Source organism: Hibiscus syriacus, unplaced genomic scaffold, assembly GCF_006381635.1.
Source record: "Hibiscus syriacus cultivar Baekdansim isolate YM2019G1 unplaced genomic scaffold, ASM638163v2 tig00111402_pilon, whole genome shotgun sequence".
In the NCBI taxonomy this organism is placed as follows: domain Eukaryota; kingdom Viridiplantae; phylum Streptophyta; class Magnoliopsida; order Malvales; family Malvaceae; genus Hibiscus; species Hibiscus syriacus.
This window is the reverse complement of record NW_024063082.1, coordinates 648,904-662,711: the sequence shown is the minus strand read 5'-3', so window position 1 is coordinate 662,711 and position 13,808 is coordinate 648,904. Positions and strand designations below refer to the sequence as shown.

At 39.8% G+C, this 13,808-nt stretch overlaps 1 pseudogene; it reads right to left on the bottom strand.

Annotated features, from left to right (window-relative positions):
• Nucleotides 1-307: 307 nt before the first annotated feature.
• Nucleotides 308-13,695, bottom strand: LOC120162199 (annotated as a pseudogene).
• Nucleotides 13,696-13,808: the final 113 nt, after the last annotated feature.

The window sequence follows — 13,808 nt, the reverse complement described above, 5'->3', positions numbered from 1 at the left end:
GAGCCCTATCAATATATCTGTGTGTGGCAGATATATACACAGTTTCTGCAATTATTTGCGAGTTCATCAGAAATCGAATTAAAAGCAGTAAACAATTTTTTTTTATGAAAGAACAAAAATGAGATTCATAGAATCCCCAGACTTCTTTCTTGAAAGCTAACTTACATGTTCTTTGAGTGGCTAATTTACAAGTTGCCTACAGTAACTGGAGAGTTTAGCTCCCATCAACAACAAGAAATGATAAGACTAAATCATGGCTTAGTATTAATCTAACCTCGGGAAACGGCAGAAAGACGAATCAGCTTGAGTTAGTATAGTGCTTGCCTTTGAGGAGCATTGAGTTCGGGATAAATGCGGCACTGTGATATTTACATTGCACTTTTGACGTATCGGTTTTCAACCAACAACTCCTACGCCGTCTTTTTCTTGCCAATTCGAGTAGTTATTGGGCGCCTCTACCCTCTCTTCACCGTGGAAGAGGAAGGAATTTTTGTTGATATCTAAACCATTTAACATTGTTGCTTTTGATAGAAGTTTGACTTGTTCTGCAGAGGACTCACCTTCGACTTCTCGTTTTCCGCAGACTTTTTCATTTCTTGCTCAAGCTGCTTGCAGTTCTCATCATGAGCTTTGTTAAACATCCTCACAAAATTGAGTAGACTTGAAGTAACTACAATAGACAGCAGTGGTTTAGGAAAGTAACATGAAATAATTTTGACTGTCCATTAAAGTGGATAAATAAGTAAACGATTTCCGGAACGATGGGATAAAGACAGGTTACTGATGCATATCGGGCCATACTAAGTTGGAAATAGATCTTCATTCTTAGAGGGAAAAGAAAGCACATTTAAAGCCTCAGAAGCCAATGAACAAAGAGAAACATAAAAGCATTTCTTTCTTTCATTTTTCATTTATTTTCAATGTCTTCTGTGGTTTTCGTACTAGCTTAAAGTGGAAGGTTTTACTTTTTACATAAAATACCTTGTTCAAAGGGACATTTAGCTGGATCTTCTCCGAATTAAAGAATCAAAGCATCCACGTTTCTACCCTGTGGATATAGAACCCAGATAATGATTGTTTAATATGGTGATCAGATGTAAGAATGACACCGTTTGCAAAAGCAAGAGCCATACCACCCCGAAGTATAATGAAGCCAGGTATCTCACTTCGGCTTCGGCAAAACAAAGGAACTCCTTTAATTTCTGGGGGAAAATTAAAAAAATAAATATGTAGTTTTTTATGTATATGTATACGTATTACATTCATGAAACATATTATAGCTTTAAAATACTTCACGAAACTTATCGGACACAGGTCCATCATTTTCAGAACTCGACAGTTCTTGAACGACTTTCTCCAATCATTTGCTTATTGCTTGCATTTCCTCTGCCAAAAATTTCAGTTGTATCTAGATGGGATCCGAATATTAGTGATGTTATGTATGGCTCATAAAAAGTCTCGTTGTGGGGTTACGAATTATGTGGGTTGGGGGTGTGGGGGCGCAGCCCCCACGGTACGGTACAGGGTTGATTTTGTAATTATGTACCAGGGTTTTCTATTATAAATAGAGATGTAACCTAGACCTAAAATATTATTGAATAAAATTCTAGCGCCGCCTAGGCACCGAGGACGTAAGCACATTGCCGAACCTCGTAAAATTCTCGTGTTCTTTCGTTTTCTTTACCCGTTTTCGTCAACAATTGGTATCAGATGTCAGGAGCAAAATTCGAAGTCGCGAAATTCGATGGTCAGGGTAACTTCGGATTATGGCAAACGAGGGTGAAGGATCTATTGGCGCAGCAAGGGATCTTGAAGGCTTTGCGATCTACAAAAGCCGGCGTCGATGGATGAGGAAGATTGGGAAGAATTGCAGCAGCGAGCGGCAGGAACCATACGATTATGCTTGGCGGACGAGGTCATGTATCACGTCATGCATCTATCGTCTCCAGACGAAATTTGGAGGAAGTTGGAAAGTCAGTTTATGTCCAAATCCTTAACGACAAAACTGTATCTGAAGCAGCGGCTGTATGGGCTGAAGATGCAGGACGATCACGATTTGGCGCAACACGTGAATGTCTTCAATCAAATCGTTTCTGATCTGGCTCGGCTTGATGTGAAAATTGAGGATGAAGACAGAGCGATGATTCTGTTGTGTTCGTTGCCTCCCTCTTACGAACACATGGTGACTACTCTTACATATGGGAAAGAGACTATCAATTGAGGAGATTACTGCAGCCTTGTTGGCTCACAACCAGCGGAAGCAGAATGCAGGGGAAAGCTCTCAAGCCGATAGCTTATATGTCAAGGGTAATCGAGATCGTGGACGGAAGCCAGAGAAGGCAGGGTCCGGGAAGCGGAATTCCAGATCCAAATCCAGGGATAAGAAGACGATTCACTGTTACAAGTGCAAGGAGGCGGGACATATGAAGCGAGACTGTCCGAAGTTGAAAAAGCAGACAGATGAGAAGCATGATGGCTCATCCAAGTCTGTGAACGTGGTCGAGGATGATAATTCTGATTGCAGTGAGGGTGATATGCTTTCTATTTCAACGACACAATTGACGGATGCTTGGATTCTTGATTCTGGATGTTCTTATCACATCACGCCAAATAGGGAATGGTTTTCGACATACAGGCCGGTTAATTCTGGTTCGTTTATTTGGTGATGATCGATGTTGCAATATTGTTGGTATTGGTGATGTCAGAATTAAGATGCACGATGGCTTCGTTCGGACGTTGAGTGGTGTTCGACATATCCCAGACTTGAAGAAGAATTTGATTTCCTTGGGCACTTTGCACAAGAATGGTTTTATCCCTAAGGCTGACGAGGATAGGGAAACCATTCGAATTGTTAAAGGAGCATTGACTGTGATGAAAGGCAAGATGACTGCAGGGAATATCTACAGATTGTTAGGGAGTACCGTTGCAGGTGGAGTTCATCTGTTGAGTCCTGTGATGATACGACAAAATTGTGGCATATGCGCCTTGCTCATCTTAGTGAACGTGGTATGGCAGAATTACACAAGAGAAACTTGTTGCATGGTGTCAAAAGCTGTAAGCTCGACTTTTGCAAGTATTGTGTTCTTGGTAAACAGCAAAGTCCGTTCAAGACTGCGAAGCACACAACTCAAGGGATTCTTGATTATGTGCATTCTGATGTATGGGGGCCTTCCACGACATCGTCTTTGGGTGGATCTAGGTACTATGTTACTTTTATTGATGATTTTTCACGGAAAGTTTGGGTGTATTTTTTTGAAACAGAAATCTGAAGTTTTTGAGAAGTTCAAGCTGTGGAAAACTGAGGTAGAAACCAAACAGGACGAAAAATCAAGTGTTTGCGGTCTGATAATGGTACGGAGTACACAGATTCACAGTTCCTACAATTCTGTAAGGAGCATGGGATTCAGAGGCTTTTACAGTGCGCAAGACACCACAACAGAATGGTGTTGCGGAACGAATGAACAGGTCGTTGAATGAAAGAGCCAGATGTTTGCGGTTGAATGCGGGCTTCCCAAACACTTCTGGGCTGAGGCTGTTAACATGGCGTGTTACCTTATCAACAGATCGCCAAGGGCATCGCTGGCTGGGAAGTTGCAGAAGAGGTATGGACTGGTCATGATGTTAGTTTTGATAACTTACGGATTTTGGTTGTCCTGCTTATGTGCATGTACCTGCTGATGAGAGATCCAAACTTGATGCAAAATCGAAGGAGTGCATTTTTCTGGGTTACAAGAAAGGTGTCAAAGGATTCAAGTTCTGGGATCCAGTTGCGAAGAAGTTGTGATTAGTAGAGATGTCGTTTTGATGAACAGTCTATGTTGCAGCAGAAGCAAGACACGACAGTGGTAGATTTCGAGCAGTTTCCAGTTGAGAAACCAGAAACTTCTCAACCGACTTCTGGTGGTTCCACTACGGATGATTTGCAGGATTATAGTCTCGCCAGAGACAGGGTGACGGACGAATATAAAGCCTCCGAACAGATGGGTTTTGAAGACTTGGTATCTTTTGCACTTACTGTAGCAATGATCCAGTTACTTTTCATGATGCCGTTACTAGTCAGGAAACGACAAGTGGATGGCAGCCATGGTTGAGGAGATGGAGTCTTTGAATCACAATCGCACATGGGAGTTAGTTCCCCTTCCTGAGGGTAAGAAGCCGATTGGTTGCAAATGGGTGTAAGAAGAAACCAGTAGTAACAGAAAAAGAGGGGAGAAGTTCAAGGCTCGTTTGGTAGCGAAGGGTTTTTCACAGCAGAAAGAAGTTTATGATGAAATCTTTTCTCCTGTGGTCAGGCACACTTCAATCCGAGCAGTACTTGCATTGGTGGCTAGTTGGGATTTGCATTTAGAGCAGATGATGTTAAAACTGCTTTTTTGCATGGTGATTTAGAGGAGCAGATCTACATGCGGCAACCTGAAGGTTTCACTCAACCTGGAAACGAGCATTTAGTTTGCAGATTGAAGAAATCTTTGTACGGGTTGAAACAGTCTCCGAGACAGGGTATAAACGGTTTGACTCCTATATGATCAAGATTGGCTACAACCGATGTGAGTATGATTGTTGTGTCTATGTTAAGAGCCTTGATGATGGTTCTTTTATTTTTCTATTACTGTATGTTGATGATATGCTGATTGCTGCGAAGACATGGATGATGTTATCGGTTGAAAACTTTATTGAGTCAGGAATTTGATATGAAAGATTTAGGTGCTGCAAAGAAAATTCTTGGAATGGAAATTTGCAGGGATAGAGACTCAAGGAAACTGCGGCTACCTCAACGGGTTATGTTGAGAAAATGCTAGAAAGGTTTGCGATGAGCAGCGCGAAACCAGTTAGCACTCCATTGGCGAATCACTTTAAGCTCTCATCAGACAGTGCCCCAAGACAGATAAGGAAGCTGAAGATATGGCAAAGGTTCCGTATTCTAATGCTGTTGGCTGCTTGATGTATGCGATGGTATGTACTCGTCCTGATTTAGCTCATGCTGTTAGTCAGTTTGTAAGTACATGTCTAAACCTGGTAGCAACATTGGGAAGCAGTCAAGTGGATCTTTCGGTACTTAAAGGGTACTGTGGGACATGGAATTGTTTTTGGGAGTCAGCGGGATAATCCTTTGGTTGTAGGATATGTGGATTCAGACTATGCAGGTGACTTGGATAATAGAAGATCTACGACAGGGTATGTCTTTACTCTTGGTGGAGGGCCTATTTGTTGGAAGTCTACTGTTCAATCTATTGTGGCTCTATCTACAACTGAAGCTGAGTACATGGCAGCGGCTGAAGCTGCAAAGAAGCTTTATGGCTTACTGGTTTAGTGAAGGAGTTGGGTGTTCAACAAGGTGGAGTTCAGTTGCTTTGTGATAATCAAAGTGCTATTCACTTGGCTAAGAATCAGGTGTATCGTGCTAGAACTAAACATATTGATGTAAGGTTCCACAAGATCAGAGTTGGTTGCATCTGGAGAGGTTTTGTTTCAGAAGGTACATACTGATGAAAATGCCGCTGATATGTTCACTAAGCCAGTTACGACAAACAAGTTCAAGCATTGCTTGTTGAATGTTTCGAGTTGTTAAAGAAGCAAGGTAACCCAACCCACATTGAAGTTTCCAAGGGGCAGGATATTCGCCAAGGTGGAGATTTGTTATGTATGGCTCATAAAAAGTCTCGTTGTGGGGTTACGAATTATGTGGGTTGGGGGTGTGGGGGCGCAGCCCCCACGGTACGGTACAGGGTTGATTTTGTAATTATGTACCAGGGTTTTCTATTATATAGAGATGTAACCTAGACCTAAATATTATTGAATAAATTCTAGCGCGCCTAGGCACCGAGGACGTAAGCACATTGCCGAACCTCGTAAAATTCTCGTGTTCTTTCGTTTTCTTTACCCGTTTTCGTCAACAAGTGACAATATGCTAGCTTTAACTCGAAATTATTTGCATTGAGAATGAGTAGCGTACCTTTGATGCTGGTTCTAAACTTGAAACGTCTTTTGAAAAATCTAATACAACTGGAAGCTTATCAGCAAGTACCTATGTTTTATTATTCAGAATTATTATAACCAATGTGATACGATAAACATTTTACAGATAGTTACTAGATTAAATAGAATATATGGTTTAAAATCACTACAGGTTTCATACAAGCTTTAACGAAGAGTCATCTTATTGTTCTGTGCACGTGTATCTGTTAGTTTAAGCAGGCTGTCCAATCTAAATCCGATAGCAGAACCTAAAGGAAACACATCGACATGGAAAAAAGTGCAAAAAGTAGCGTCATTAAAGAAGAAAAAGAAATAAAGACTGAGAAACTAAATCTAATAGGTCATATGATAGGTAACTGAAACTTGATGAAGCTCAATACTTGAATGCATCTTAATCTACTTCATGGTTAGAGGTCAGTATTTAAGCGGAATCCAAGGAAGACTTGACAATGCAATTAGAAATGGAATAACTAAAATGAGAAGAAAAAAAACAACTAAATTGTCGGTGGCTCAAGCAGAAAGGAAAAGAAGTAGGAAACGGTATTTAAGGGCATTTACAATATATTTGATAGCTAGTCGTATTAGCAAAATGTCATTAGCTCTAAAGTTCAAGTGCACATTTGGAGACCAATATTCATTGTTGATTTTGATGCCTTCTAATACTGATGATATGAATGTATGATGGTGCAATAGTATGGTTCCATTACCCGCCAAATCATAGTTAACTCACCCCTTGCGGTTCCCTGATTCAAAGCATTTCCTAAAGAAAGAATTGTCTGCATTACTCTCTTCAATTTGACAGAATTTCTTATCTGATAAAATAAGTTTTAACATAATGCGATGTCAATCATTGGATAGTGAAAAGCTGTTCTATAAAAAAGAATGCATACAAAAGATGTATAACTTGCCTCCTCTGCTGTAGAGTTTACAATATTAAGGCTGCGTCTAAGGTCAGAAACCTAAAAGATAGTTTCAAGGCCAGATAAATAACTACAAAAATCAAAGAACATTTAGCAACCATGGAATTCGGATACGAATTTGATCAAACCTGGGAGCGAAACTGAATCTTGAAAGAGAATACCCTAAGCTTAGATTCAACTCGGGGGACTTTCATTAGCTCCAAGAAGAACTGTTTTCAGAGGTCCATGGAACATATTGATCCATTAGTGATGCTAAAAGAAGATATTAAGTAAAACTCCTTGACATAATAATTCACTATGGAATTCATCAAAACTTGATAAACAAAAGTTCAAAATAATGCTTGTAAGAAGATAAATTAAAATTTAGTATCTTGGATGAATACCATACGAGAAATATCAGCCGATAATACAAAACACAGCTATATGGGATTCTAAGTTGACAATACAAAAGCCCATAGGTAACAACAATATGCAAAAGTTATCCAAAGTCGGATTGGCTAGTTCTAATGTCCCTTTATGGTTGATGATGGGATCTAGCAACCAAATAAAAAATACATAAAGAAAGAAATACAAAATCCTACATGCCTGTTCACTTTTTCCCAACTTATCCTTGTCTCCAGTGTAGCCCTGAACAAGGAGTTAGTTATGCAATCAAACTCATGGAAACGACAACAGTAGTACCTTGAATATAAGATGTTTTGACTGCACCCAAGGCACAGACATGATTCTAGGAGAGCATCAAGTCCGCTTTTAATATGATAAAGGATCTTAAATTCAAATAAGAATGATTCATTTCACCTTTATTAGTTCCATCTCCTCTTTGGTAGGACAGAATTTATAAGGTTATCAACTTGGTCGGCATCTAATGCTGATTCCTCCAAGGTGAGAACCGAACTCTGCAACAGTTTAGAAAGTAGCATAAGGCTAAGAAGCAAGAGATTCAGATTTGAACTATGAACAGATTGTTAATGCAATAAGATATTTGTGCTTATTGAGTTAACATCCATATTATTAAAGACTCAACAATATCCGGACTAGCATTTGAAGGCACAAATATAACCAAACAAGATAAGAAATATTACTTCTTGTGGCCAGGTAGGAGTGACATTATTGAGATTCCGTCATGAGGATCTTAAAGGTCGGTGACTTTTAGATAGTACAATGCTTTTCTGATCTCCAGGTATACAGAAGAATCAAGATTGGGAATTCATATGCACATTTTATGGCTCTTTATATGACTACAGATGCAGACCAAGTTTTTAATAATAAAATTGTTTCAGTACCTCCTACAGTAATATTAACAACAGTTCCCTTGGTGTCCTGAAATTACAGCAAGCTTTTCTCCTCATGGATCATATAAACTAAGCTTTTCACTGTCCATAAAACCTTAGTGCCACTCTTGAACAGTCTAAAACAATGGGCAGTATGAAGGATAGAGTTCTTACATGTACATTTGTTAAAAAGAAAGACACAAATGTGTTAACATGAAAAAGCAACAAATTGGAAAAAGAGAAAAAATAGTTCACTGCAAGGAGACGAGTATGCAGTTGATTTGAGGATTAAAACTATCCAAACGTAAGGTCTTCAAGTAACAATTTTAGATAAGTAAATAATTGCAAGCTGTAAATAGTAACATTCAACCTACCATTAATTCAGGCAAGGGAACTTTCACTTTTGAAAGCATGATTTCACAATTATATGCACGTCTGTGGTCAATCTGCAAGGAGGAACGGTGCTAAAACAAAAGCATACTGTATATAATAATTAGGTTCGTCATATGTCAGTCATCATCAAACAGTACATGGTATGAAGTCTTGGTTCATGCATGAGTATGAACTAGACTAAAAGTATGCATTTCTTATCTGCACCAAAACAAGTTTCCATATGAGTGCCTGACATTGCTTATCTGCACCAAGTTTCCCATTGGGGACAGTATTAAATGCTTTGTATTTTCTTTGGCAATGACTCCAATAAGCAATGACAAGAAGGTGGATAAAAACTGCACTCACTATTTGATAAACGAGGGATTTAGACAGGGTTAAATTGTTTAGCATATAAGCTTAAAACTGCAGATGGATTGTAACATCTAAGAATCAAGAAAATGAAACTTAAATCTTAAAAATTGCATTACCAGTTGCACTTTTTCATTTTATGGCCCTTTTGCTGTATGTGAACTTGTTTTATTGCGACTTGTCTTAGGAGCAGCTGCTGAAAATAGATTCTCAAGCTCTGATATGTCAATCTCAGGAGACCTACAAAGAGTGTTAACCATTCCATAAGACTTAAAAGGACACTGAAAATTTTAAAAGGAAAATCCAAACTTGGCATAGCAGTATATACTTAGAAGCTTCATTCGTTTTTTGTGCTTCAGCCCATAGGCTTCCCTGCACGGCTCTAGATAATTTCAACCAATGCAATGGCTTTAGTTTCTTGTTCTTGTCGCTCTTTGAATGACCTCGTGACAGAAGTCTGTTCTTTGCATTTGCGGATTAAATAAAAGGTGGTGGTACAAGAGCTGAAGGTCCATTACCTGTCTTCTTACCAAAAGGAGCAGGTGGTGGCGGGGTACTGAGGATGAACTAGTTGGTGGTGGTGGTGGGGGTGCTGATGATGAACTAGTTGTTGGTGGTGGGGGGTGCTGATGATGAACCAGTTGGGGGTGGGGTGCCGATGATGAACCAGTTGTGGTGGGTGGCAGTGGGGATGGTGGGGGTACTGATGATGAACCAGTTGTGGGTGGTGGAGGTGGGGGTGTTGGGGGTGCTGATAATGAACCAGTTGTGGGTGGTGGTGGGGGGGTGCTGATGATGAACTAGCTATGGGTGGTGGTGGGGGTGCTGATGAAGAACTAGTTGTGTGTGGGGATGGGGACGTTGCTGACGATGAAACAGTTGGTGGTGGCGGTGTTGATGATGGAACAGTTGGGGGTGGTGGTGGGGGTGCTGATGATGAAACGGTTGGGTGTCGGGGTGTTGATGATGATGAACCAATTGGGGGTGATGGTGCTGCTAGCGTTGGTGAGGGTACTGATGATGCACCAGCTGTGGGTGATGGTGGTGCTAGCGCTAGTAAGGGTACTGATGATGTACCAGCTGTGTGTGATGGTGGGGGTGGGGTGCTGATGATGTAGTATATAGATTTGCTTCTTGAATGGAATGAAGAGGAGGTAGTGAAGGTGGGGGACCTGCAAGCGTGGAAGCTGCATTTTCCTTAAAAGGTGGCATTGTAGCAGGAGGTGAAGGAACCGCAAGAGGTTCATCTCTATCAGCTTCAATTTTACTCAAAGGAGATGCAGAAAGAGATATCGGTGTTGATGGAGTTGTCATTAACCCATCTAAGACTTCCTTCAAAGATGAAGACACTTCAGGAGGCATGCCATTGATAATTTGATTCTCTTTAACAGGTGGTGTAGCAGGAGGGGTCACTCTGACTGTGGCGTCCTCCTTGGCAGGTGGTATTTTAGGAGGTGGAGATTTACTCAAAGGAGATGCAGAAGGAGGGATTGGTGCTTCTATAGTTGTCATTAACCCAGTTAAAACTTCCTTCAAAGATGAAGATACTTCTGGAGGTATGTTACTAATAGTTTGATTCTCTTTAACAGGTGGTGTATCAGGAGAGGTTACTCTGACAGTGGGATTCTCCTTGGCAGGTGGTGTTTTAGGACCTAGAGATTCAGCAGGAGGGTTTTTTTCCAGCAGCATTTTCCTCCTTGGGAGATGGTGTTAAAGGAGATGTCACTGGAGAAGCTACTGCAGAAGCTGGACTGGATACAGAACTGGATGCCTTGGGAGGCTGATCTTTCACTAATGCAACTGACTGGTTATTTTGTTGATGTGAAACATCAGGCTGATTGAATGGTTCAATTTGAGAGGCTTGGGGCTTAGCCTCCTTACTTGAAGGTGACTTGTCTGATGGCACAGCCAGATTCTTCAAACCCATATTTGAGGGACTCCTCAGGCTACCTGGAAATGCCGCGAGTATTTTTTTTCTTCCCAAAATGTTCTAGGACTCATTCTCCCTCGTGGAGGGCTGTCGAAATTGTTATTTTTGTAACTGTTGGACTTCTCTTGGGCAAAATTTAATGCACCTATTTGTTGAAGAAAATTATGTGCATCGTCTGAATTGGAATCCAACCAGTCAACATTACTAAACATTTCTTGAACTTTGGAAAATGCTTCCAGAGGAAGTCCTTCTTTCTCTTCATAGCGAAAAGGATCTGTGGGAGTAACGGAAGAAGCAACATCCATTTCTGAGAAAAGAATCTTCACTTACAGGGTAACTTCCATTAGAAAAAAACACGCACACACACGAAAAAGAAAAACTTGCTAGCAAAATATACAAATATATATATATATACCTCAGCTCTAAATTCTTTGGGAAAATGCTCATTAGCATCCCACAATATATCAAATTCATCTCGATTGAGCATCAAAATGTTTGATCTAATAAAAGTTGTGTTAAACACAACCCTGAATATCATCTTCTTTCATTCTTTGTCATTCAAGTTGACACACTCAACCACATCACCACCTTGGACAGGACAGTTTATGTCGACTTTAACAAATGCACATTCTTTCTGCAATCAAAACAATAAAACGTTACATAATCTAACAACAAGCACATACAAAAGAAGATGTAACAATATGAGCACGCATATGAAAGAGGATGTTGGAACGCATCTACACATGGTATGTAGATTAATGAGAATGAAAGCTGATAAGAAACTGGAGAGATATGATATTACCTGCTTATAATACCGGTCATATTTGCTTCTTTTAGGGCTTGAGTACAAAAATTTTGGAGATTTATCAGCAACAAGAAAAGGATCATGTCCATATATTCTAAATATCGGACGGCAACCTCCTTCTTCATCAATGTTTGGAATGTCTCTAAGAATGACACAGTCTAAGATAAGAGCTCGGACCACAGGAGGCCATTTTGAGGCCATATTCCTCCAAGAGATTTACTGTAGATACCTCAATTGTGAAGGCATTGGATCCAGGGATGACAACACCCGTAAATGCTCATTCGGAGCTTGTCTGTATATCATGTCCAACGTCTTCTGCTCTCCGTTGTACTGCTTCCTATATAGCAGCAAAGCGGCTAGCATGAAAGCCAAGACTGGCCAACCACCCTTTTCACAATGCATTGGTAGCAAATTGTTCTGATCAAGCAAGAGCCAGCTTTCGCATGATCTCAGGAATTGATTGAGCACCTCCATTGCGATTAATGGACACCCTTCATAATGACAAGGGTAATCCATTATCGTCATATTGCATTCAGATAGTAATTTTGTGATATAGCTTTTCTTTTCTCCTTCGTGGAAATTAAAGACCAAGTTCGAAGCTTCAGGGAAGTGATTTGGAAGATTACTAACAATTCCCTTCATGTGGACTTTGTAATTTTCTTCTTCCCAAGAATCAATAGAGAAGCAGCAATCAAAAACTATTTGCCAACATAGCACACACTTTGTATGGCACTTACTATTTCAAGTGATAGAATTGCCCTAAAAGAAATAAACTATAGTTCATCTACCTAAATTCTGTTTTTGTACCCTATTGTTTTGCCCCTACACTTTAAACCCAGAATTCAAAATTCAAACGTTCACATATCTCTAGGAGACCATCAGGTGGCTTCTTGTAAAAGAGTTTGCGAAACAAACCCATGCTTTTGCTCCAGAGTCCTTGAAAGTTGAAATACAAATAATAAAATCAGACCCGAAAACAGTTGAAAGAAAGAAGAAGAAGACGAAACAAAACAAAACAAAAAATCAGACCTTGTCCTTGAAATAGGGAGTTTGTTGAATGTGCATCGTGAATTCTACCGAGGCTTCAACTTTGCAGTTGACAAGTCTGAGAGAAGCTACCATGTTTCCCTTTAATGACGTGGAGATCATCTCTCCCCGACATCTACTACAACATTTTTATCCTCATTTTATGCTGTGTTTCCATTATTATAATTTAGTTATATGAACCGATTATCATGTAAAACCATGGTTGGGAATTTTGGGAAAATGCCCGAAAAGGGAAGCTTCTCCTTTATAAACTTTTCCCTTTCCTTTAACACTCCCATTAATATATTCATACACCTTTTAAAGGGATTGAGAGCATATGAACTTAAAACATTCAGGGATAGTTTCATCTATGCATGCATGCATATATATATATTACATAATGATGTTTTGGACTGACACTGATTGCAGGAGAATTAAAGACAGTTTTATCCGTACTTGTAGGCACATGCATATTTGCGTCATTGGTGAGATGGCCGAGAGCAGAGAGATTTGTGGTTTCGTTTTGGGGCTTGGAGTCACTTTCCACTATCACTGATCGGAAGTTGATGTCTAAAGCAAATTGAATACCCTCAACAACAGCAAGCGCCTCTGCAGTAAACACGGAGGTAACGTTCTAACGTTTTTGTTAATCCTACGTCCAACGCCAATAATTTGACCATTGGCATCTTTAACAATGAAAGCTGAGCAAGATTTCTTTTCGTTGCAGAATAAGCTCGAGTCTACGTTTATCTTCACATCCATAGTTGGTGGATGTTGCCATTGAGCCAAACCTTGTGGCTTTGGGTGCTTCAGTGAGGATGATAGGGTATTTGCTTCTTCATATTGGCTTCCGATGAAGGTAATTATCTGATCGACATCCTACATTTGTTGCTCACGCACAGATTTGTTCCTAGAAAACCATAAAACCCATATAGTGATAACAAAAATGTTGCAAGTAAACCATTCAATTAAGTTTAAAATGTACTAAAAATAAACCGCAAGGAATATTTTATGATCCTCTGCCATCACTACAATAAATAAACCTGAATATAATTTTTTTTTAACTCCAGATTTATTATCGATGAAATTTTAAATAATTGATACTTAATTAGTATATTGGATGAGACACTAGATCAAAT